The following is a 27,612-nucleotide window of genomic DNA, read 5'->3' as shown; positions in this document are numbered from 1 at the left end:
TATCCTGTATCTCGAGTGTCAGTGTCATTATCCTGTACCCCGAGTGTCAGTGTCATTATCCTGTACCCCGAGTGTCAGTGTCATTATCCTGTACCCCCAGTGTCAGTGTCATTATCCTGTACCCCGAGTGTCAGTGTCATTATCCTGTTCCCCGAGTGTCAGCGTCATTATCCTGTACCCCGAGTGTCAGTGTCATTATCCTGTACCCCCAGTGTCAGTGTCATTATCCTGTATCTCGAGTGTCAGTGTCATTATCCTGTACCCCGAGTGTCAGTGTCGTTATCTAAGTGTCAGTGTATTTTTCTTTGCGCCCCTTGGTTTCCCGCAGAATACACACATTGACATTTTCGTTTAGTAACAAATTTCAAGATTTCATTAAACAATCAGTAATAAGGAATGTGAGACTTTTCCCGCACAATAATTGCTTCTCGCACTGGATGCATTGTATATGTAAGTTCCTCTAAACATGGAGCAGATTGTGTCACCTCGACCTTGTCATAAATTGTAGAGCTGAAATGATTACAGTCCAGGGCTGGAGAAACAAGGAAAGTCCTGGATCTCTGTATGCAGCGAAATGGAAGGAGCCGAGCGTGAAGTCTTGACTTATGGCTGTGACATGTATGAAACTTTCCCTGCTGTCTACCTGACTTTGTCGCAAATGTTTCCTACTGCAGGCCTGGCAGGTTTTACTGACAGAAAAAAAGGAGACGTGTGACAGCTCCGATACTGAAACTGATTCCACTGCAAAACCGGCAAATTCCCCGTCCCCCACTTCATCCATTGTTCTCTATTATCACTGTCCACATTGCTCACTGGTGCAGAGTGGGTGAAATGTCGGAGGAGAAAATCCACATAGTATCTAATAATAATGATCATTTTCCTGCTATAATAATCTGGGATATTAATTTATTCTAACATATTTTAGATATGTAAATGACAGAAAAAATAAATAAATGAAGTAGAAGCGATCCTGATAGTTGTACAGAGAAGAGCCAGTGTTAGATTATTGTTACAGTTATTTAGCATTTAAGAAAATGAGCACATTTACTAAGGCAGTACTGCCTCCTTGTCTCTCCTTATAAATTATGTAGGGTCAGGTAGTACTGCCTCCTTGTCTCTTCTTATAAATTATGTAGGGTCAGGTAGTACTGCCTCCTTCTCTCTTCTTATAAATTATGTAGGGTCAGGTAGTACTGCCTCCTTGTCTCTTCTTATAAATTATGTAGGGTCAGGTAGTACTGCCTCCTTGTCTCTTCTTATAAATTATGTAGGGTCATGTAGTGCTGCCTCCCTGTCTCTTCTTATAAATTATGTAGGGTCATGTAGTACTGCCTCCCTGTCTCTCCTTATAACTTATGTGGGATCAGGTAGTACTGCTGTGCTGTCTCGCCCTGTAAATAGTGTTGTCACAATTCCTCCTCCTTTTGTTCTGAAAACATTTTGGTACAGATTTACAGCTTCATTAACTTTTTTTATGTAAAAGAGATAGGAATAGATAGTACCGTTTTCTCCTCTCACCTTATATGTGATGTAAATACAGTAGAACTGCCCCTTTCTCCCCCGTTTTCCTGCATAAATAATGGAGATACAGGTAGTACTGCCTTCCTGTCTCTCCCTATAAATTATATCAGTACATATAGCACTGCCACCATTTCTCTTCCTATAAGTTACATAAGTACAGATAATACTGCCTCCTTATAAATGATTTAAGCACAGTTAGTACTGCCTCCCTGTCTCTCCCTGTAAATGATGTAGGCACAGATAGTACTGCCTCGCTGTCTCTCCCTACATATAAGTACAGATAGTACTGCATCTCTGTATCTCCCTTTAAATTAATTAGACACAGATAGTACAGCCTACTTGTCTCTCCCTATATATGACCTAAGTGCAAGTATTACTGCTTCCCTGACTCCCTATATACACAGATAGTACTGCCTCTCTCAATATATATACATACAGGTAGTACTGCCTCCCTTTCTTTCGTCTCTCTCTCTCTATATATATATATATATATATATAGTCTATAAGGAAAGGCAGTACTGCCTCCCTGTCATTTCCTATATATGATATAAGTACAGATAGTACTGCCTCTCTCTCTATCTATCTAATATATAATTGCCTAGAATACTACTTCCTGCAATTTGTGCCAACTTCCGTGGCTTTGTCCGGAGCTAATGTCCGGAGATAATGTCCGGAGCTAATGTCCGGAGCTAATGTCCGGAGATAAGTGACGTCACCAGTGTCCTACACCCAGGCAGAGCACAGTGGCCCCAGGCAGAGCACAGGGGCCCCAGGCAGAACATGGGGCCCCAGGCAGAGCACAGGGGCCCCAGGCAGAGCACAGGGGCCCCAGGCAGCATATGGGGCCCCAGGCAGAGCACAGGGGCCCCAGGCAGCATATGGGGCCCCAGGCAGAGCACAGTGGCCCCGGGCAGAGCACACACCAAATCGGAGGCCGAGGGGCCCCGCCAACCAAATCGGAGGCCGAGGGGCCCCGCCAACCAAATCGGAGGCCGAGGGGCCCCGCCAACCAAATCGGAGGCCGAGGAGCCCCGCCCACCAAATCGAAGGCCGACCGGCCCCGCCCACCAAAGCGGAGGCCGAGGGGCCCGGCCCCACCCACCAAAGCGGAAGCCGAGGGGCCCCCACCACCACATCGGAGGCCGAGGGGCCCCGCCCACCAAATCGGAGGCCGAGGGTCCCCGCCCACCAAATCGGAGGCCGAGGGTCCCCGCCCACCAAATCGGAGGCCGAGGGTCCCCGCCCACCAAATCGGAGGCCGAGGGGCCCCGCCAACCAAATCAGAGGCCGAGGGGCTTCGCCAACCAAATCGGAGGCCGAGGAGCCCCGCCCACCAAATCGAAGGCCGAGCGGCCCCGCCCACAAAAGCGGAGGCCGAGGGGCCGGGCCCCGCCCACCACATCGGAGGCCGAGGGGCCCCGCCCACCACATCGGAGGCCGAGGGGCCCCGCCCACCAAATCGGAGGCCGAGGGTCCCCGCCCACCAAATCGGAGGCCGAGGGTCCCCGCCCACCAAACCGGAGGCCGAGGGTCCCCGCCCACCAAACCGGAGGCCGAGGGTCCCCACCCACCAAATCGGAGGCCGAGGGTCCTCGCCCACCAAATCGGAGGCCGAGAGTCCCCGCCCACCAAATCGGAGGATAAGGGGCCCCGCCAACCAAATCGGAGGCCGAGGAGCCCCGCCCACCAAATCGAAGGCTGAGCGGCCCCGCCCACCAAAACGGAGGCCGAGGGGCCTGGCCCCGCCCACCAAAGCGGAGGCCGAGGGGTCCCGCCCACCACATCGGAGGCCGAGGGGCCCCGCCCACCAAATCGGAGGCCGAGGGTCCCCACCCACCAAATCAGAGGCCGAGGGTCCCCGCCCACGAAATCGGAGGCCGAGGGTCCCCGCCCACCAAATTGGAGGCCGAGGGTCCCCGCCCACCAAATCGGAGGCCGAGGGTCCCCGCCCACCAAATCGGAGGCCGAGGGTCCCCGCCCACCAAATTGGAGGCCGAGGGTCCCCGCCCACCAAATCGGAGGCCGAGGGTCCCCGCCCACCAAATCGGAGGCCGAGGGGCCCCACCAACCAAATCGGAGGCCGAGGGTCCCCGCCCACCATATCGGAGGCCGAGGGTCCCTGCCCACCAAATCGGAGGCCGAGGGGCCCCGCCCACCAAATCGGAGGCCGAGGGTCCCCGCCCACCAAATCGGAGGATAAGGGGCCCCGCCCACCAAATCGGAGGCCGAGGGGCCCCACCAACCAAATCGGAGGCCGAGGAGCCCCGCCTACCAAATCGAAGGCCGAGCGGCCCTGCCCACCAAAGCGGAGGCAGAGGGACCCCGCCCACCAAATCGGAGGCCGTGGGGCCTCGCCAACCAAAGCGGAGGCCGAGGGTCCCCGCCCACCAAATCGGAGGCAGAGGGACCCCGCCCACCAAATCGGAGCCCGAGGGGCCCCGCCCACCAAGGCGGAGGCCGAGGGTCCCCGCCCACCAAATCGGAGGTCGAGGGTCCCCGCCCACCAAATCGGAGGCCGAGGGTCCCCGCCCACCAAATCGGAGGCCGGTCCCCGCCCACCAAATCGGAGGCCGAGGGTCCCCACCCACCAAATCGGAGGACGAGGGGCCCCACCAACCAAATCAGAGGCCGAGGAGCCCCGCCCACCAAAAGTGCGGCCCCAAAAGTAAGTGCGCCCCCGGGTGCAAAAGTAAGTGCGCCCCCGGGTGAAAAAGTAAGTGCGCCCCCGGGTGCAAAAGTAAGTGCGCCCCGGGTGCAAAAGTAAGTGCGCCCCCGGGTGCAAAAGTAAGTGCGCCCCCGGGTGCAAAAGTAAGTGCGCCCCCGGGTGCAAAAGTAAGTGCGCCTCCAGGTGCAAAAGTAAGTGCGCCCCCGGGTGCAAAAGTAAGTGCGCCCCCGGGTGCAAAAGTAAGCGCGCCCCGGGTGCAAAAGTAAGCGCGCCCCCCAGTCCCGTGTGTGAAAAGTGCTGCTGTAAAGCTGGTAGCGCTGTTCAAGCACCATGTATTTCCTTCAGGAAATGCCCATCTAATATATAATTGCCTAGAATACTACTTCCTGCAATTTGTGCCAACTTCCGTGGCTTTGTCCGGAGCTAATGTCCGGAGATAATGTCCGGAGCTAATGTCCGGAGATAATGTCCGGAGCTAATGTCCGGAGATAAGTGACGTCACCAGTGTCCTACACCCAGGCAGAGCACAGGGGCCCCAGGCAGCATATGCGGCCCCAGGCAGAGCACAGTGGCCCCAGACAGAGCACAGGGGCCCCAGGCAGAGCACAGGGGCCCCAGGCAGAGCACAGTGGTCCCAGGCAGAGCACAGGGGCCCCAGGCAGCCTATGGGGCCCCAGGCAGAGCACAGTGGCCCCAGGCAGAGCACAGGGGCCCCAGGCAGCATATGGGGCCCCAGGCAGAGCACAGGGGCCCCAGGCAGCATATGGGGCCCCAGGCAGAGCACAGGGGCCCCAGGCAGAGCACAGGGGCCCCAGGCAGCATATAGGGCCCCAGGCAGAGCACAGGGGCCCCAGGCAGCATATGGGGCCCCAGGCAGAACACAGTGGCCCCAGGCAGAGCACAGGGGCCCCAGGCAGAACATGGGGCCCCAGGCAGAGCACAGGGGCCCCAGGCAGAGCACAGGGGCCCCAGGCAGCATATGGGGCCCCAGGCAGAGCACAGTGGTCCCAGGTAGAGCACAGGGGCCCCAGGCAGCCTATGGGGCCCCAGGCAGAGCACAGGGGCCCCAGGCAGCATATGGGGCCCCAGGCAGAGCTCAGTGGCCCCAGGCAGCATATGGGGCCCCAGGCAGATCACAGTGGCCCCAGGCAGAGCACAGGGGCCCCAGGCAGCATATGGGGCCCCAGGCAGAGCACAGTGGTCCCAGGCAGAGCACAGGGGCCCCAGGCAGCTTATGGGGCCCCAGGCAGAGCACAGTGGCCCCAGGCAGAACATGGGGCCCCAGGCAGAGCACAGTGGCCCCAGGCAGAGCACAGGGGCCCCAGGCAGAACATGGGGCCCCAGGCAGAGCACAGGGGCCCCAGGCAGAGCACAGGGGCCCCAGGAAGAGCACATGGGCCCCAGGCAGAGCACAGTGGCCCCAGGCAGAGCACAGGGGCCCCAGGCAGCATATGGGGCCCCAGGCAGAGCACAGTGGTCCCAGGCAGAGCACAGGGGCCCCAGGCAGCCTATGGGGCCCCAGGAAGAGCACAGTGGCCCCAGGCAGAAAATGGGGCCCAAGGCAGAGCACAGGGGCCCCAAGCAGAGCACAGGGGCCCCAGGCAGCATATGGGGCCCCAGGCAGAGCACAGTGGTCCCAGGTAGAGCACAGGGGCCCCAGGCAGCCTATGGGGCCCCAGGCAGAGCACAGGGGCCCCAGGCAGCATATGGGGCCCCAGGCAGAGCACAGGGGCCCCAGGCAGCATATGGGGCCCCAGGCAGAGCACAGTGGCCCCAGGCAGAGCACAGGGGCCCCAGGCAGAACATGGGGCCCCAGGCAGAGCACAGGGGCCCCAGGCAGAGCACAGGGGCCCCAGGCAGCATATGGGGCCCCAGGCAGAGCACAGGGGCCCCAGGCAGCATATGGGGCCCCAGGCAGAGCACAGCGATATTTTGGACCACTGTGCGGTGTTTCAGACCCCCTGTGTGATGTCTGGGGCCCTGTTCTTAAGTATATTAAAGATTAAAGTAACGTATATTAAAGTATATTATAGATCAAATTTGACACGTTTATGAGCACCATTGAGTGATATACTCAAGAATGACATAATTTTTCAACATTTTATGGTTTCAAACTGTAAACACTCAAGAGTTTTTTTTACTTCAACCAGAAAACCTTAACGGTTCATAAAAAACTTGACTGTTCAGGATATGATAAAAGTCATAGTATTCTGAATCTTTAACTTATAAAGATACCTTTACATGGGGTGATTATTGGTTCCAGAGAGGCTTTCGGCCGATAATCGTACACATGGCTGGTGACAGGACAATACACTATAAACGTTCAAAGGTAAACACTGATAACATTAAAATCTAATATATAATTGCCTAGAATACTACTTCCGGCAATTTGTGCCAACTTCCGTGGCTTTGTCCGGAGATAATGTCCGGAGATAAGTGACGTCACCAGCGTCCTACACCCGCTCAGGGTGGACAAAGATATATGCCTTCGTGGTGCGCGGCACTTTTCTGATTGGTTGCCGCCTGCTGCGAGCGACCAATCAGAAATGTGCCGTACTGTCAAGAATTGATGTATACAATAAACTTGGCACTCAAATCGGTTGTAAGGTGAAGTTAATTGACTTTATTGCACGTCCCAGATACAGTTTCAACAGTTAAACGTTTTCGGTCCCACTGGACCTTCTTCAGAACAATTTCCAATTTATCTGATGCAAAATACCAAGAAAAGGCATATGGAACAATGTTTTAGTTACTGTCTGGTAACACAATATCACATATTAGGTGTAAACATTGACAAAGGACATGTCTACAATGAAAAACACAAAATATAAACAATAAAACAAAAGAAAAAGAATATCAAACAAGTATCAAAATCAAGTATATACAATATACGGTAATTAAGCGGATGCTACCGCAGCTTATGACCGTATGTTGTATATACTTGATTTTGATACTTGTTTGATATTCTTTTTCTTTTGTTTTATTGTTTATATTTTGTGTTTTTCATTGTAGACATGTCCTTTGTCAATGTTTACACCTAATATGTGATATTGTGTTACCAGACAGTAACTAAAACATTGTTCCATATGCCTTTTCTTGGTATTTTGCATCAGATAAATTGGAAATTGTTCTGAAGAAGGTCCAGTGGGACCGAAAACGTTTAACTGTTGAAACTGTATCTGGGACGTGCAATAAAGTCAATTAACTTCACCTTACAACCGATTTGAGTGCCAAGTTTATTGTATACATTGATTGACGGGTTGGAGACCCTACTTGAGCACCATATCTCACCATCCAGCAGAGTGCCGTGTTTTGCATATTATTTGTACTGTCAAGAATTGTCAAGAGCTGGTGAGTGCAGCCATTTTTTGTTCTTTCTTACTATTATTTATTAATTGTATTATTCTTACATTTGAATAAATAAAGTATATATGGATTCTAGACTCCCGATTCTTTAGAATCGGGCTGACATCTAGTATATTATAAATACAGATAGTACTGCCTCCCTCTCTCAGTCTATTTAATATAAGCACAGGTAGTACTACCTTCCAGTCTCTTCCTATGTATGATATAAGTACAGATAGTACTGCCTCCAAATCTTTTCATATAAATTATGTAGCTACAAATAGTTCTGCTTCTGTCTTCTAAACAAATTAACTGCAGCTAGTAGAGTTTTGTATTCTTCTCTCAATGTCACTATATATAAGTGATGTAGGTACAGATAGTGCCACCTTTCTGTCTCTTCCTATAAATAATGTAGGTACAGATAGTGTTCCTTCCCTGGCTTCCTTAGTGTATAATCAGTAGATACGGGTAGTACTGTCTTTCTTATTCTGTCCCCATAAATGATGTAAGAACAGGTAGTACTGCTTCCTTTTCTCTTCCTGTAAATGTTATAGGTAGAACTATTACTGCCTCCATTATTCTCTGTGTAATTTATGTAAGTATAAAAACAATATTACTGCTTGCTTCTATACGTTCTGTAGGTATATGTCATGAATCCCCAATGGCTAGGGATAGCACAGGACAAGCAAAGTACAAATAAATAACGGACGAGCTCTAGGGTGATGGAACCTGGGCTGACCGCTGCCCTACGCCTGACAAACGCAACTAGAGATAGCCAGGGAGCGTGCCTACGTTGGTTCTAGACGCCACGCACCAGCCTAAGAGCTAACTAGCACTGCAGAGAAAATAAAGACCTCACTTGCCTCCAGAGGAATGGACCCCAAAGATATAGTTGCCCCCCACATGTATTGACGGTGAAATGAGAGGAAGGCACACACATAGAGATGATATATATAGCTTTAGCAAATTGAGGCCCGCTGTAAACTAGAAAGCAGAACGATACAAAAGGGGACTGAGCGGTCAGCAAAAAACCCTAATCAAAAAAACCATCCTGAGATTACAAGAACCCATGTGCCAACTCATGGCACATGGGGAGAACCTCAGTCCACTAGAGCTACCAGCTAGCATAGAGACATAATAAGCAAGCTGGACAAAAAAAACCAAACAACTGAAAATCAGCACTTAGCTTATCCTGAAAGATCTGGGAGCAGGTAGGCAGGAACCAAACAGAGCACATCTGAATACATTGATAGCCGGCAAGGGAATGACAGAAAGGCCAGGTAAAATAGGAAACACCCAGCCTCTGATGGACAGGTGGAAACCAAAGGCCGCAACCCACCAAAGTCACCCAGTACCAGCAGTAACCACCAGAGGGAGCCCACAAACAGAATCCACAACAGTACCCCCCCCTTGAGGAGGGGTCACCGAACCCTCACGAGAACCCCCAGGGCGATCAGGGTGAGCTCTATGGAAGGCGCGGACCAAATCAGTCGCATGAACATCGGAGGCGACCACCCAGGAATTATCCTCCTGACCATAACCCTTCCACTTAACCAAATACTGGAGTTTGTGTCTGGAAACACGAGAATCCAAGATCTTCTCAACAACATACTCCAATTCTCCCTCCACCAGCACCGGAGCAGGAGGCTCAACCGAAGGAACAACGGGCACCTCATACCTCCGCAACAACGACCGATGGAACACATTATGAATAGCAAACGATGCTGGGAGATCCAAACGAAAAGATACAGGGTTAAGAATCTCCGAGATCCTATAAGGACCGATGAACCGAGGCTTGAACTTAGGAGAAGAGACCTTCATAGGGACAAAACGAGAAGACAACCACACCAAATCCCCAACAAGAAGTCGGGGACCCACGCGGCGACGGCGATTAGCAAACTGCTGAGTCTTCTCCTGAGATAACTTCAAATTGTCCACCACCTGATTCCAAATCTGATGTAGCCTGTCCACCACCACGTCCACTCCAGGACAATCCGAAGACTCCACCTGACCAGAGGAAAAACGAGGATGAAACCCCGAATTACAAAAAAAAAGGAGAGACCAACGTGGCAGAACTAGCCCGATTATTAAGAGCAAATTCGGCCAGTGGCAAAAAAGCAACCCAGTCATCTTGATCAGCAGAAACAAAACACCTCAAATAAGTTTCCAAGGTCTGATTAGTTCGCTCCGTCTGGCCATTCGTCTGAGGATGGAATGCAGACGAGAAAGACAAATCAATGCCCATCTTGGCACAAAACGTCCGCCAAAATCTAGACACAAACTGGGATCCCCTGTCAGAAACGATATTCTCCGGAATCCCATGCAAACGAACCACGTTCTGAAAAAATAAAGGGACCAACTCAGAGGAGGAGGGCAACTTAGGCAAGGGCACCAAATGAACCATCTTAGAAAAGCGGTCACACACAACCCAGATAACGGACATTTTCTGTGAAACCGGGAGATCAGAAATAAAATCCATGGAAATGTGCGTCCAAGGCCTCTTCGGGATGGGCAAGGATAACAACAACCCACTGGCCCGAGAACAGCAAGGCTTAGCTCGAGCACACACTTCACAAGACTGCACAAAGGTACGCACATCCCTAGACAAGGAAGGCCACCAAAAAGACCTGGCCACCAAATCTCTAGTACCAAATATTCCAGGATGACCAGCCAACACAGAAGAATGGACCTCGGAGATGACTCTACTGGTCCAATCATCCGGAACAAACAGTCTTTCTGGTGGACAACGATCCGGTTTATCCACCTGAAACTTCTGCAATGCACGTCGCAAGTCTGGGGATACGGCGGACAATATTACCCCATCCCTAAGGATACCAGTAGGCCCAGAGTCTCCAGGAGAGTCAGGCACAAAACTCCTGGAAAGAGTATCTGCCTTCACATTCTTTGAACCTGGCAGGTATGAAACCATGAAATTGAAACGAGAAAAAAACAACGACCAACGAGCCTGTCTAGGATTCAAACGCCTGGCAGACTCAAGGTAAATGAGATTCTTGTGATCAGTCAAGACCACCACACGATGTTTGGCACCCTCAAGCCAATGACGCCACTCCTCAAATGCCCACTTCATGGCCAAAAGCTCCCGATTACCCACATCATAATTGCGCTCGGCGGGCGAGAATTTTCTAGATAAGAATGCACATGGCTTCATCACCGAGCAATTAGAACTTCTCTGTGACAAAACCGCCCCCGCTCCAATCTCGGAAGCATCAACCTCAACCTGAAAAGGAAGTGAAACATCTGGTTGACACAACACAGGAGCAGAAGAAAACCGGCGCTTAAGTTCCTGAAAGGCTTCCACGGCCGCAGGAGACCAATCAGCAACATCAGCACCCTTTTTAGTCAAATCAGTCAAAGGTTTAACAATACTGGAAAAATTAGCAATGAACCGACGATAAAAATTAGCAAACCCCAAGAACTTCTGAAGGCTCTTAACAGATGTAGGTTGTGTCCAGTCACAAATAGCCTGAACCTTGACGGGATCCATCTCAATAGTAGAAGGAGAAAAAATGTACCCCAAAAAAGAAATCTTCTGGACTCCGAAGAGACACTTTGAGCCCTTCACAAACAGAGAATTGGCCCGCAGAACCTGAAACACCTTCCTGACCTGTAGAACATGAGACTCCCAGTCATCAGAAAACACCAAAATATCATCCAAATACACAATCATAAACTTATCCAGATATTCACGGAAAATATTGTGCATAAAGGACTGAAAGACTGACGGAGCATTGGAGAGTCCAAAAGGCATTACCAAATACTCAAAATGGCCCTCAGGCGTATTAAATGCGGTTTTCCACTCATCACCCTGTTTTATCCGCACCAGATTATACGCACCACGAAGATCTATCTTAGTGAACCACCTAGCCCCCTTAATGCGAGCAAACAAATCAGTTAATAATGGCAATGGATACTGGTATTTGACTGTAATCTTATTCAGAAGGCGATAATCTATACAAGGCCTCAGGGAACCATCTTTTTTTGCCACGAAAAAAAAACCTGCTCCCAGAGGGGACGAAGATGGACGAATATGTCCCTTTTCCAAGGACTCCTTAATATAATTCCGCATAGCAGTATGCTCTGGCAGTGACAGATTAAATAAACGACCCTTAGGGAACTTACTGCCAGGAATCAATTCTATAGCACAGTCACACTCTCTATGAGGAGGGAGCGAATTGAGCTTAGGCTCCTCAAAAACATCCCTATAGTCAGACAAAAACGCAGGGATCTCAGAAGGAGTAGATGAAGCGATTGAAATCGGAGGTGCATCATCATGAACCCCCTGACATCCCCAGCTTAACACAGACATTGTTTTCCAGTCCAGGACAGGATTATGAGTTTGTAACCATGGCAGACCAAGCACTAGTACATCATGTAAATTATACAGTACAAGGAAGCGAATCACCTCCTGATGAACGGGAGTCATGCGCATGGTCACTTGTGTCCAATACTGTGGTTTATTCATAGCCAATGGTGTAGAGTCAATTCCCTTCAGAGGAATAGGAACTTCCAGAGGCTCCAGACTAAAACCACAGCGTTTAGCAAATGACCAATCCATAAGACTCAGGGCAGCGCCCGAATCCACATAGGCATCGACGGAAATGGAAGACAGTGAAAAAATCAGAGTCACAGACAAAATGAACTTAGGCTGCAGAGTACCAATGGCAAAAGATTTATCAACCCTTTTTGTGCGTTTAGAGCATGCTGATATAACATGAGCTGAATCACCACAATAAAAACACAATCCATTTTTCCGCCTATAATTTTGCCGTTCACTTCTGGACTGAATTCTATCACATTGCATAGTCTCAGGTGCCTGTTCAGAAGACACCGCCAACTGGTGCACGGGTTTGCGCTCCCGTAAACGCCGATCAATCTGAATGGCCATAGCCATAGACTCATTCAGACCTGTAGGCATGGGGAACCCCACCATAAAATCCTTAATGGCCTCAGAAAGACCATTTCTGAAGTTTGCAGCCAGGGCGCACTCATTCCACTGAGTAAGCACCGACCATTTCCGAAATTTTTGACAATATATTTCCGCTTCATCATGCCCCTGAGAGAGGGCTAATAAAGCCTTTTCAGCCTGAATCTCCAGGTTAGGTTCCTCATAGAGCAATCCCAATGCCAGAAAAAACGCATCCACACTGAGCAATGCAGGATCCCCTGGTGCCAATGTAAATGCCCAATTCTGAGGGTCGCCCCGCAGGAAAGATATTACAATCTTGACCTGTTGAGCAGGGTCTCCAGAGGAGCGAGATTTTAAAGAAAGAAACAATTTACAATTGTTCCTGAAATTCAGGAAGGTAGATCTATCTCCAGAAAAGAACTCTGGAATAGGAATTCTAGGTTCAGACATGGGAGTGTGACCAACAAAATCCTGTATGTTTTGAACTTTTGCCGCGAGATTACTCAGGCTGGAAGCCAAACTCTGGACATCCATGTTAAACAGCTAAGATCAGAGCCATTCAAGGGTTAAGAGGAGGTAAGAAGCAGCTAGACAGCAATTAAGGGCTAGGCAGCAAAACTCTGAAGGGAAAAAAAAAAAAAAAATTTCCCTTAAACACTTCTTTTTCTCCTGCTTCAGCCCAAACAATTAACACTTTGTGGGCCGGCTATACTGTCATGAATCCCCAATGGCTAGGGATAGCACAGGACAAGCAAAGTACAAATAAATAACGGACGAGCTCTAGGGTGATGGAACCTGGGCTGACCGCTGCCCTACGCCTGACAAACGCAACTAGAGATAGCCAGGGAGCGTGCCTACGTTGGTTCTAGACGCCACGCACCAGCCTAAGAGCTAACTAGCACTGCAGAGAAAATAAAGACCTCACTTGCCTCCAGAGGAATGGACCCCAAAGATATAGTTGCCCCCCACATGTATTGACGGTGAAATGAGAGGAAGGCACACACATAGAGATGATATATATAGCTTTAGCAAATTGAGGCCCGCTGTAAACTAGAAAGCAGAACGATACAAAAGGGGACTGAGCGGTCAGCAAAAAACCCTAATCAAAAAAACCATCCTGAGATTACAAGAACCCATGTGCCAACTCATGGCACATGGGGAGAACCTCAGTCCACTAGAGCTACCAGCTAGCATAGAGACATAATAAGCAAGCTGGACAAAAAAAACCAAACAACTGAAAATCAGCACTTAGCTTATCCTGAAAGATCTGGGAGCAGGTAGGCAGGAACCAAACAGAGCACATCTGAATACATTGATAGCCGGCAAGGGAATGACAGAAAGGCCAGGTAAAATAGGAAACACCCAGCCTCTGATGGACAGGTGGAAACCAAAGGCCGCAACCCACCAAAGTCACCCAGTACCAGCAGTAACCACCAGAGGGAGCCCACAAACAGAATCCACAACAGGTATAGATAGTACTAGTGAAGTCTATCACTTGCTTGCTTCCTTACGCTAATACGATTAAAGCATGATTGAGAAAATTAGGACTGCAGATCTCAATTGCAGCTTTTTTTCACACGGTAAAATAATTTATTTCAAACTGAGCATAGGAGCGCAATAAATGTCCTATACACGTGAGGCATCAAAAAGAACTAAAAACTTTCCATATGACATTTTTAAAAACAACTCTAAGGGGTTGTCTCATTGTATGTGTTAAGGAGCGCGCTATTCCTCTGCCTCCTGCTTGCTATAGGGGGCGTGTGCTGCTGATGATTGACAGGACAGTCCGGCGGCATGGCTCCAGCTCTGCAAGTAGAGATAGATTTGCCTCTGCAGCTTCAGATAAGCCCAAGCTTAATAAAACTCCATTGACCTCTCCAGCTTGACAGTAGCAAGTCCAAATAGTATAGTAAAGAGGTTACACATGCTGTGCTCCTTGCTAAGAAGCCGCCGTTTGCTGATAGACTTCAGAGGTGGCCAATCATCTAGGCAATGAGCAGACATTTTTTAGTATAGAGAATATTTTTGTAAATTGCAGATGCGCTGTCATTTACAAGCTCTTTGCAATTTTGCCCATTTTTGATGAAACAACCCCTTTGAAAGAAAATAGGAAACACAGTAACATTTTATTATTCCTTTTACTGAAAAATTATAAAAGGAAAGTTACATTTGGTTTGACAGCGATCTCCTGCTCTTGGCTTTTGAGATTTCTGTGTTTTCTAAGATTTGTGGCTTTTGAAATGTACACCTGCTCGTACACAGCTGACAGCTAATCAGGGTTAGGTTCACAATATGCTGGAGAGTTAGCGAGCAAACACGGCTCTTTGGGCTATGACGCGACAACGCACAATAAAATGAAGCCATAGGTTGCACCGCTGCCTGGAGCACCTGAGATGTGATTAAACTGCAGCTGCGTAAAGAGCATTATTGTGTTTGATATCGTCTGATTCTGTTTCTATAAACAGATTTGCCCGTGGCTTCGTTAGCATAATGCTCGCGTTATTTTAATGTGTAATTTCTTCCTGCATTTTATTTCACTTTGACATGAAAACTTTCATTAACATAAAACTTAGTTCAAACAGTTAGGAAGGAATCGCAGGAGCTTCAAAGCTGCGGAAACTGCCAATTAAAGGTCTTGTAGATATTAATGGCCTCTGGCATTTTTTTAATGTGCCTCCTTTTTAATGATAGATGTGAGTCAGTCATAAATCTACCTGTATGCTGCATAGAGAAATATCACAGAGAGGTAGGAGAAAATTACCAGAATGTAAATTGTCAGGACGTAACGGAGCCGTCAGCTGATCTTGGTTGAGACTTTCGATAATGGACAAAGCTGCTACCCATAAGAAACCCCTTCTGGTGGTTATAGACCTTAAGGGTGAACGCATCATTCCCTCCAATATTCGTACCAATGAGAAGGGCAAATATTTTGAAACATGTCAGCAATTACTTTTTCCAATTTATTAACCACATACACCTCCTGCTAGATCTGCCAAGGTCACCTTCACCCTTTCAACTTTTTTACCTTCCTTTGCCTTTTTTTGCAACAATTTATATTACTTACCCCTTTGAATTCCTTTCCTCTCCGGCGCCACTGCTTTGGTACAAAAATTATGTTCTCCAATAGTCCACCAGACCACTGTAGCCAATCACTGGCTTGAGTCAACAAACTTTTGGAGGCTACTGATTACCTGCAGCGGCCAGGTGATTGATAGACAGGACATCAGCACTTCCAGCACCAATAGAGACTACACAAGTAGTGGCTTTGGAGCAGTGTGGATTTCAAAGGGCTAAGTACTTATTATTTCCTTACATCAATCTCTACCGCAGGATCAATTATGTAAAATGAGTAAAAGCCCCTTTACGTGGTATTTTTTTTTTTAAAGGACCGTGCTGATCTTAAGAGCTTACACTTTACAGGAGAGAGAGAAGACTCCAATGATCATAAGAACTTACACACTACAGAAGAGAGGACCCCACTGACCTTAAGAGCTTACACTCTACAGGAGAGAGAGGACCCCACTGACCATAAGAGCTTACAGTCTACAGAAGAGAGAGGACCCCACTGACCATAAGAACTTACACTCTACAGGAGAGAGAGGACCCCACTGACCTTAAGAGCTTACACTCTACAGGAGAGAGAGGACCCCACTGACCATAAGAGCTTACAGTCTACAGGAGAGAGAGGACCCCACTGACCATAAGAGCTTACAGTCTACAGGAGAGAGAGGACCCCACTGACCATAAGAACTTACACTCTACAGGAGAGAGAGGACCCCACTGACCTTAAGAGCTTACACTCTACAGGATAGAGAGGACCCCACTGACCACAAGAGCTTACAATCTACAGGAGAGAGAGGACCTCACTGACCATAAGAGCTTACACTCTACAGGAGAGAGAGGACCTCACTGACCACAAGAGCTTACAATCTACAGGAGAGAGAGGACCTCACTGACCATAAGAGCTTACACTCTACAGGAGACAGAAACTTACACTGTGCTTTACAGCGCATTATGGGGCTACCATGCGGCAATGCGAAATGAAAATAGCCTCATTCTGATGCTTCTGTAATGTGATAAATGCTGCCAGGCAATATTTTTTTTGTAAGTTGAGATAAAAAAATCAAATCTCAACTCACATGAAAAATCGAATTTCAGGAAATTTGACTCAAACTTAATCCTCTGCAGATCAATAAACTCATTCCTTGTTACAAGTTTTTGAAAATAATAGATATACTTTAAATAGAGATAGAAAAGGACAAAAATATAAAGAAGACATAATTGAGAAGAAGTTAAAAAGAAGAGAATTAGAAGATGATGAAGAAGTGATGGCAAAGGAAAAAATGAAGCCAAAAATGATGAAAAGAAGATAAGAGGGGAGGAAAAGAAGATGAAAAGAAGGTAAAGGGAAAAAAATTAAAGTCAAAGATGAAATGAAGATGAGAAAGTAAGACAATGAAAAGAAGATGAAGAAAGGGAAGAGAAAATTAAAAGATTAGAGCAAGAAGAAGAAGAAGCTAAGAAGGGGAAGGTGAAAAAGATAAAAGAGTAATTTTCAAAAAGAAGCCAAGGTTTATAAGAAGATAATAAGAAGTCGGAGGCAGAGAATAAGACATTGAAAACATAAGAAGATAAAAACATATAAATACAGAGAAGAAAAAGGAGCTGATTCCATAGAAGACTGTCGGGGGTTCCCATTGCTGGAGATGACCTCTCTGTCTTCACATGGGATCCGTCCCTTTATCCATTGTAGATCAGAGATCCCCGTAATTAGCGGATAATCACTGACTGTGTTTCCAGACGCTTTGTTGGGGTTAATTTCTCTCGTTTGCTGCCGTAATTCCTAATGTGACTGATTATCCTAACTTTATTCATCCTGGAGATTGAAGTTGACTGTATCAATGTCGATTTAGCATATTTTTAGATGTGAAATACCTCGTCGCTTTAGCTGAGAAAGAGAAGAAAAAAAAAACCACTGTTCATGTTCATAAATCATTTTTCTTAAATATTCATTTCATTAAGCTCAAGGAGGGAAGACTGATTTATAAAACAATTTCTGCTAATGAAATTATTTCACAAGCCTGATTTTCAAAGCTTACATGCTGATTCTTTTTTTTAAATATGCTAATATAATTGACCTCTCCATCTTGGATGGAGAATTGCAGAATGATTTTTTTAATCAGGCTTGTTGACTTGAAAGAAGAATCTTATCGCGGAGTCCTTGGCACCTTCTTACTGCGTCTTGTGACAACCAACAATGTAACAATATCCAAACAACGCAGCATAGCGGAACATCAGGGTGGCGTTGCTTTTTTGAAAGAGACATAAAAAGGTCTGGTAGAAGTAATTTTCCCCCGTGGTTTTTGATTTATGGCTTATAATAAAGTGTAATATAATTTCCACACTGCGCTGTCAATTAATGGGAGAATAAGCAGAGATTTTGTGCATCGTTTTTTAAATAATTAGAAGAATATATTATTACTGGATGTTGATGATTTTTTAAAAATTTTCTGAATCTGTTTTAATGCAAGAAAATCAATTATGATTTGTTTGTTTTTTTTAAATTTGATAAAATGCAAATTGAAGAGGGGAATGTAAGGGTAATTTAACGGGATTCTCTGTGATCTCTCTTTGCCGACACGTTCATTATTGGCATGGCAAAACATGCATGGATTGGATCTCACTGGACAAGAAGAATAAAGGAGAGATGTATGGAATTGGAAGTGTTGAGTGCCAAATCTATCGTTGAGGGAGAGTCAAGTCCCACCAAAAACACTAAATAGTAATCTGGTCCCACCAAGATTGACGAGTTTCCCTGATGTTCGTCCTACACAGAGATCATACAAATCATTGGGCGTTCTGCAGGACAAGTCAGGTTCTCCAGAGTGACTGATGCTCTTAGGAAACTACCTCAATTCAGGAGGAAAAATAAAGTTTTTAGACTGAAGAATTCACCAGTGGAAAATGGATTTCCAGAAGTGGATAATTTCTTTAAAGGGAAATGATCAATCACTGAGCCCTACCCACCTAAATTCCCAACTTCTTCACAGCTATATAAAGATCTGTTTGGGTAGAGGAAAGGAAAATTAGGATAATTTTTTTTAAAGTAAGATATTGAAAATTAGTTTAGTTTTACATTGGATAAGCAAAAGAAAAGTCTAGCTAATTGGGAAAAAAAATCAGTTTTTGCAGAGGCCGGCTGGATCATGAATAAGTGACTGCAGCAAAGCAAACGACTGGCACAAAAAATGAATTCATTCACTACAGAAATATTTTATGCCAGTAAATTGCCGCGTGAGCTCCTCTATTACTTAGTTTTTTTTTTAAGGAATGTACTATGAAAAGTTTCATGGGCCGAGCCTGGAGCATTCGCAGAGTGTCAGCTTTAATACATAGTTACCCAATTGCAAGGACATTTGTGGCCTAAAAATGTCATCTGGTCCATTATGTTCATAAACCTAATAGGTCCATTTAGACTAAAGAGTAAAAACTCAAATTTATAAATAAATAAATAATACTAAAAAATCTTTACATTTTTTATTGCTAGAAAAATGTCAATATTATGTTTATGGTTATTCCGTCTTAAAATGAATAAAAAATCATAGAAATAAAATCCAAATCTCTTCGTTCCAAAAAAATAAAGTATTCACGGTGCTCTGGCAACAAAAAATATATATATACAGTAATGTTCTTTGAAAAATAATATCTTATAAAATGTATTTTTTTACTGTAAAATTAGAAAGCATAAAAACTTATGAACACAACCATAAAGATCTTTAGAATATGTTATGATAAAAGTAAAAAAAAAAACAAAAAAAAAGGCAAAAGTTAAAGACCAAATTCTTGTCTCGCCTCCGAGATAAATCAATAAGAATTATATAAAACATTATACAGTTTGCACTCCAACATGATGGCAGTAAAATATACAAGTCATCCAAAAAACAAAAATCCATTATATGGCTGATAATGAAAACAAAAGTTATGGCTTAAAAAAATGCTGTGGCCTCAAGTGCATATTTGTTGTGAACTCTATTTCTGGGCTCCCTCTTGTGGTCACAAGTGGTACTGTGTGAGTGCTGTCTTTCTGCAGGTTTGTGACTGGCATCAGCTGTCTCGTTATCTGTGGGCTGGTTTTCTATTTAAGCTCACTTGGACTCTCAGTCTATGCCTGCTGTCGTTGTATTTAGTGCTATTCTGATTGCTCCTGTCTACATCCGTAATCAGTCTCTCCATGAGAAGCTAAGTTCTGTTTGCTTATTCTTGCTCATCTATGTTCAATATGTTTCCTAGAATATTATGAGTTTTGTCCAGCTTGCTAATATGTGATTTCTCTGCTTGCTGGTAGCTCTGGGGTGCTGAGTTGCTCCCCCCACATCATTAGTTGGTGTGGGGGTTCTCGCATTCTCTGCGTGGATATTTTTGTATAGGGTTTTTTACTGACCGCACAGATCCCTTGCTATTTTCTGCTATCTAGTGTTAGCGGGCCTCATTTGCTTAACCTGTTTCATCTCTGCGTTTGTCTTTTCCTCTTAACTCACCGTTATTATTTGTGGGGGGGCTATTCTATATCTTTGGGGTTATTTCTCTGAGGCAAGTGAGGTCTTACTTTATCTCTAGGGGTAGTCAGTTTCTCAGGCCGTGAAGAGACGTCTAGGATTTCAGGAAACGTTCCACGGCTACCTTTAGTGTGTTTGGTTAGGATCAGGTTTTGCGGTCAGTCCAGTTACAACATCCCCAGAACTTGTCCTATTTTCTCTGACTTAGCTGGTTAGATTTGTGATCCTAAGCCACTGGGATCATAACAGTACAGCAGGCCAAAAAAGTGTTTAATGCATCGCAGAAGTGGGATAAGAGAAGTCCTGAGTACAATTTTTTTTTCTTTTTTTTTTCTTTCTCCCTTTGCGGCAGTCTGTCCAGCTTCTCTCATCCCCTTAATCTCTGGGTGGCTTTGAGTTCAGCTGCAGACATGGATATTCAGAGTCTGACTTCTAGTGTGGATCATCTTGCTGCAAGGGTGCAAAGCATTCAGGATTTTACACATACAGGAACATCAGCCGTGTATTGTATTACCAAAAAATGGCGACTCAACCATAGATATAGCACTAATAGGAGGACCATGAGTCAAAAAAGTTGCCAGAAAATAGTTAGAGCAAAAGTACAAAATTTATTAAAGATGCAATCAATATCAAGATAAAATATTACCAGTTACAATAAAGTGACTAAATCCGTGGATACAATGGTGAGCTGAGAACACCAGGACGAGACATGGAAATCCTAAGGTATATAAATATGTAATACATATGCTGTCACAGACATGTGCACTGAAGACTAACTGCCAAAAGCAGGCAGCCCAGCAAGGTAATATGATGGTAACATAAAGTGCAAACGTACTAAAACAATTAACCGGGGACTACAGCACACATAAAATTAGTAAAGCAATTAGTTACCCATGTGGGATGATGTAGAGGTCCCGTCCGGCACCCAGTCACATACCCCAACGCGCGTTTCGCGTTTGAACGTTGCCGCTTCAGTGGAAGGGCTATGGTCAGGAGGATAATTCCTGGATTGTCGCCTCTGATGTTCATGCGGCCGATTTGGTCCTCAGGAAGCGGCAACGTTCAAACGCGAAACGCGCATTGGGGTATGTGACTGGGTGCCGGACGGGACCTCTACATCATCCCACATGGGTAACTAATTGCTTTACTAATTTTATGTGTGCTGTAGTCCCCAGGTAATTGTTTTAGTACGTTTGCACTTTATGTTACCATCATATTACCTTGCTGGGCTGCCTGCTTTTGGCAGTTAGTCTTCAGTGCACATGTCTGTGACAGCATATGTATTACATATTTATATACCTTAGGATTTCCATGTCTCGTCCTGGTGTTCTCAGCTCACCATTGTATCCACGGATTTAGTCACTTTATTGTAACTGGTAATATTTTATCTTGATATTGATTGTATCTTTAATAAATTTTGTACTTTTGCTCTAACTATTTTCTGGCAACTTTTTTGACTCATGGTCCTCCTATTAGTGCATTCAGGATTTTGTTGTTCACAGTCCTATGTCTGAGCCAAAAGTACCTATTCCTGAGTTGTTTTCTGGAGATAGATCTCGGTTTCTGAATTTTAAGAATAATTGTAAATTATTTCTTTCTTTGAGACCTCGTTCCTCTGGTGATTCCGCTCAGCAAGTTAGAATTGTTATCTCCCTGTTACGTGGCGACCCTCAAGATTGGGCCTTCTCCCTGGCGCCGGGAGATCCTGCATTGCTGAATGTGGATGCGGTTTTTCTGGCGCTTGGATTGCTTTATGAGGAACCTAATCTTGAGAACCACGCAGAAAAGGCCTTGCTGGCTCTCTCTCAGGGCCAGGATGAAGCTGAGGTGTATTGTCAAAAATTTCGGAAATGGTCGGTGCTTACTCAATGGAATGAGTGTGCCCTGGCTGCAAATTTCAGAGAAGGTCTTTCTGAAGCCATTAAGAATGTTATGGTGGGGTTCCCCACGCCTGCAAGTCTGAATGACTCAATGGCTTTGGCCATTCAGATTGATCGGCATTTGCGGGAGCGCAAATCTGCGCACCATCTGGCGGTGTTTTCTGAACAGAGACCTGAGTCTATGCAATGTGACCGAATTCAGATCAGAATTGAGCGGCAAAAACATAGACGTCAAAACGGGTTGTGCTTTTACTGTGGTGATTCAACTCATGTTATCTCAGCATGCTCTAAGCGCGTAAAAAAGATCGCTAAATCTGTCACCGTTGGTACTATACAGCCTAAATTCATTTTGTCTGTTACTTTAATTTGTTCTTTGTCATCCTACTCGGTTATGGCTTTTGTGGATTCAGGTGCCGCCCTGAATCTGATGGATATGTCGTTTGCCAGGCGCTGTGGTTTTGTCCTGGAGCCTTTGGAATTCCCTATTCCACTGAGGGGAATTGATGCTACACCATTGGCTGAGAATAAGCCTCAATATTGGACTCAAGTGACCATGTGCATGACTCCTGTGCATCAGGAGGTGATTCGCTTTCTTGTGCTGCATAATTTGCATGATGTTGTCGTGTTGGGTCTGCCATGGCTGCAGGCCCATAATCCAGTTCAGGATTGGAAAGCTATGTCTGTGTCAAGTTGGGGTTGCCAGGGGATTCATGGCGATGCTCCTTTGGTATCAATTGCTTCTTCCACTCCTTCTGAGGTCCCTGAGTTTTTGTCGGACTACCAGGATGTATTTGATGAGCCCAGATCCGGTGCCCTGCCTCCTCACAGGGATTGTGATTGTGCTATAAATTTGATTCCTGGTAGTAAGTTCCCTAAGGGACGACTTTTTAATTTGTCTGTACCAGAACATGCCGCAATGCGGAGCTATATAAAGGAGTCTTTGGAGAAGGGACATATTCGCCCGTCCTCCTCCCCTCTTGGTGCAGGATTCTTTTTTGTGGCCAAGAAGGATGGTTCTCGGAGACCGTGTATAGATTATCGTCTTCTAAATAAAATCACGGTCAAATTTCAGTATCCTTTGCCATTGTTGTCTGATCTGTTTGCTCGGATTAAGGGGTCCAGTTGGTTCACCAAGATAGATCTTCGTGGTGCGTATAACCTTGTGCGCATTAAGCAGGGGGATGAATGGAAAACAGCATTTAATATGCCCGAAGGCCATTTTGAGTACTTGGTGATGCCTTTTGGACTCTCTAATGCTCCTTCTGTGTTCCAGTCCTTCATGCATGACATCTTCCGAGAATATCTGGATAAATTTATGATTGTGTATCTGGATGACATTTTGGTCTTTTCTGAGGACTGGGAGTCCCATGTGAAGCAGGTCAGGATGGTATTTCAGGTCCTGCGTGCTAATGCCTTATTTGTGAAGGGCTCAAAATGTCTCTTCGGAGTACAGAAGGTTTCCTTTTTGGGTTTTATTTTTTCTCCTTCTACTATTGAGATGGACACAGTCAAGGTCCAGGCTATTCATGACTGGACTCAGCCTACATCTGTTAAGAGTCTTCAGAAGTTCTTGGGTTTTGCTAATTTTTACCGTCGCTTCATCGCTAATTTTTCTGGCGTGGTTAAGCCCTTGCCTAAGTTGCCTTCCTCCTCTGATTTGGTTCCTTTATTTTTTCAGAATGTGGTTCGCTTGCACAGCATCCCTGAAAATATTGTGTCTGACAGAGGATCCCAGTTTGTGTCCAGATTTTGGCGTTTTTTTTGTGCTAAGATGGGCATTGATTTGTCTTTTTCGTCGGCCTTCCATCCTCAGACGAATGGCCAAACCGAGCGAACTAATCAGACCTTGGAAACTTATTTAAGATGTTTTGTTTCTGCTGATCAGGATGATTGGGTGACTTTTTTGCCATTGGCCGAGTTTGCCTTTAATAATCGGGCTAGTTCTGCTACTTTGGTTTCGCCTTTTTTCTGCAATTCTGGTTTTCATCCTCGTTTTTCCTCGGGTCAGGTTGAGCCTTCTGACTGTCCGGGGGTGGATTCTGTGGTGGATAGGTTGCAGCAGATTTGGAACCATGTGGTGGACAATTTGAAGTTGTCACAGGAGAAGGCTCAGCGCTTTGCCAACCGCCGTCGCGGTGTTGGTCCCCGACTTCGTGTTGGGGATTTGGTATGGCTGTCTTCTCGGTATGTTCCTATGAAGGTTTCCTCTCCTAAATTCAAGCCTCGCTTCATCGGTCCTTATAAGATTTTGGAAATCCTTAACCCGGTGTCTTTTAGTTTGGACCTCCCAGCATCGTTTGCCATTCATAATGTGTTCCATAGGTCTTTGTTGCGGAGGTATGTGGTGCCTGTGGTTCCTTCTGTTGAGCCTCCTGCTCCGGTGCTGGTTGAGGGCGAATTGGAGTACGTGGTGGAGAAGATCTTGGATTCTCGTATTTCCAGACGGAGGCTTCAGTATTTAGTTAAGTGGAAGGGCTATGGTCAGGAGGATAATTCCTGGGTTGTCGCCTCTGATGTTCATGCGGCCGATTTGGTTCGTGCCTTCCATGCGGCTCATCCTGATCGCCCTGGGGGTCTTGATGAGGGTTCGGTGACCCCTCCTCAAGGGGGGGGTACTGTTGTGAACTCTATTTCTGGGCTCCCTCTTGTGGTCACAAGTGGTACTGTGTGAGTGCTGTCTTTCTGCAGGTTTGTGACTGGCATCAGCTGTCTCGTTATCTGTGGGCTGGTTTTCTATTTAAGCTCACTTGGACTCTCAGTCTATGCCTGCTGTCGTTGTATTCAGTGCTATTCTGATTGCTCCTGTCTACATCCGTAATCAGTCTCTCCATGAGAAGCTAAGTTCTGTTTGCTTATTCTTGCTCATCTATGTTCAATATGTTTCCTAGAATATTATGAGTTTTGTCCAGCTTGCTAATATGTGATTTCTCTGCTTGCTGGTAGCTCTGGGGTGCTGAGTTGCTCCCCCCACATCATTAGTTGGTGTGGGGGTTCTCGCATTCTCTGCGTGGATATTTTTGTATAGGGTTTTTTACTGACCGCACAGATCCCTTGCTATTTTCTGTTATCTAGTGTTAGCGGGCCTCATTTGCTTAACCTGTTTCATCTCTGCGTTTGTCTTTTCCTCTTAACTCACCGTTATTATTTGTGGGGGGCTGTTCTATATCTTTGGGGTTATTTCTCTGAGGCAAGTGAGGTCTTACTTTATCTCTAGGGGTAGTCAGTTTCTCAGGCCGTGAAGAGACGTCTAGGATTTCAGGAAACGTTCCACGGCTACCTTTAGTGTGTTTGGTTAGGATCAGGTTTTGCGGTCAGTCCAGTTACCACATCCCCAGAGCTTGTCCTATTTTCTCTGACTTAGCTGGTTAGATTTGTGATCCTAAGCCACTGGGATCATAACACATATTTAAAGGGGTTTTCCAGACATATCACACTGATAACTGATATACTATCCATACGAAAAATGATCACTGACACCCGACACCATGAAAGATCAGGAGTTTTCAGCTGCGGTGGTGGCCGGATGGAAGCAGGAGATGGCGGAAGGTAACACAGCTGCACGCACTTTCGTTCCTGGGACCTGCAACATAAATTGGTCGTCCAGTCTTCTGCTACAAGTCTGCAGTCACTCCATGATGGTTTGTTGTGTGCAGACGGAACCAAATCTTTCTTTACATCTCAGTTTGTCAAACTCTTTGAAAGTTTCTGATGTCTAGAAAGTTTCCTTCTTGTCAGTCTCACACTCAGCGTCTTTGGAAAACTAGAAATGACGCTTTCATTGCAGTCTTTTTAGCCTAATCCTGAGATGTAGAGGAGGCTTCAATTCCTTCTTTTTTCTCCAATCCAGGCCTGTAACAGAAACTTAATTTTTTTAATTCCAAAAATATCTTGAGTATGAAACCACCTAGGAACAGATTTTCAATCAAGACTTTGCCGAGTTGTTCAGTTTGTATTATATATGCCTTAATGCAAAAACACGCCTTGTGTTGTAATGTAGGTATTCTATGGATCGATCCATTGTTTTTGGTGTAATGTTTCTATCACCTACAGGCAGGGTCGGACTGGGGTGTCCGGGGCCCACATGGTATTTACCCGATACCCCGCCAGGCCAGTTCAACCCTTCTTACAGGCATACGTCAGCTACTTTCATGTCTCATGGCACGTTCTGGAAGTCAGGTTTAATATATGCATTAGGCCTCAAACTGACAACTTTCCAATTCATAGCTTTGCAGGGTCACTTGCAGTAAGATCGAAAAATTGAAGAACCGTGACCTTAACATGCAGCGCGTTATACAAGAAGCCCCATCATTTACTGACGAGCTTTTATTTTCACTAGATTAATGTTGAAATAATCGCAAAGTAAAATGTAAAAACCTGCATGGACTCCATGGTGACGTCTGTACATAAAGATGTGTGTGCACTGCACCTATGCATAGAAAATGCTAATTAAAAAAGGCAATTATCCTATAAGTCCATTAGTGAATTGTGGCAATTTACAAGTTGTCAGGATCGGATCATATCTGAAAAGGTTGTGTTGTCACAAGTTATCACCTACTCACATGATAAGTCATAACTTCTTGATTGTTGGGGGTCCGATCGATGCAATGCCACCGATCTTGGGTAGAGGGTCTGAAAAGTCTGTACCTGGTTATCTCCTGCAGTCCCAAGACTCTATTCAATGGAGTACATTAGTGACCTGTTCTCGGGATGAGTGGTGGTCCCAGCTGTTGGACCCCTGGTGATCAGAAAGTTGACGCCTATTGTGAGAATAGGTGATACCTTCCGATGACGACAATTATCTTTCAGAGTATCTTTACGATTTTATGATTTTTACTCCGTACTATCAATGATCTCATTGTGACTTCCATTAAGTAACTATTTCATGTAACGGGATTCATAGACACACGTTACATAAATCGCAGCATTTACTTTGTCATATTGTAAGCACTATGAAAACAGAAATCATCTGGATCATCCCACAGTTGTTTTGTTCTGTAATTCTGTGTCAGAGAAGGCAGCTGTTGTGAAGAAATAATGAAAAACCCAGCATGCTATGGTCTCCTGTATGCGATAAGACAAGCCAGTGTTTTGATCTACTGGCTTTACAAAAAAGTCAATGGAATTCTCGAAGAAAGACTGGCAGAAAGAAGAAAAACAACAGTATTGCCTCATCCCATTTTCCAATTACTTTAATCCCTTTAAGACCTTGGGATTTTCCATTTTTGCATTTTAGTTTTTTGCCCCCTTCTTCACAATGCTATTTTTTTAATTTTTCTTTCAATATGGCTGTGTGAGGGCTTCTTTTGTGCGGGATGATTTGTACTTTTGAAAGGCACCATCGATTTTACCATATTGTGTACTGGAAAATGGGAAATAATTTCCAAGTGCAGTGAAATTGCAAAAAAAAAAAGTGCAATTCCACAATTGTTTGTTTGTTTTTTTTTACCATGTTCACTAAATGCTAAAACTGCCCTGCCAATATGATTCTCCAGGTCATTATGGTTTGCAGATACCAACCATGTATAGGTTGTTTTATTTATAGGGAACCTGTCAGGTCCCACATGCCCTCCAACATTCACTTATATATCAGCAAATTCCCTGCCTAAACCGTCCTGTAATGTTTTTAGGTAAAAATTAGGTTGAAAAAAGCATTTATATTGCTATGCTAATTATGGCTTTGACTAGTTGATGGGGTGTTAGTTTCCACAGACTAGTCAG

This window comes from Ranitomeya variabilis, chromosome 2 (genome assembly GCF_051348905.1).
Source record: "Ranitomeya variabilis isolate aRanVar5 chromosome 2, aRanVar5.hap1, whole genome shotgun sequence".
NCBI classification, from domain to species: Eukaryota; Metazoa; Chordata; class Amphibia; order Anura; family Dendrobatidae; genus Ranitomeya; species Ranitomeya variabilis.
The sequence above is the reverse complement of the archived record's forward strand: the minus strand, read 5'-3'. Positions refer to the sequence as shown.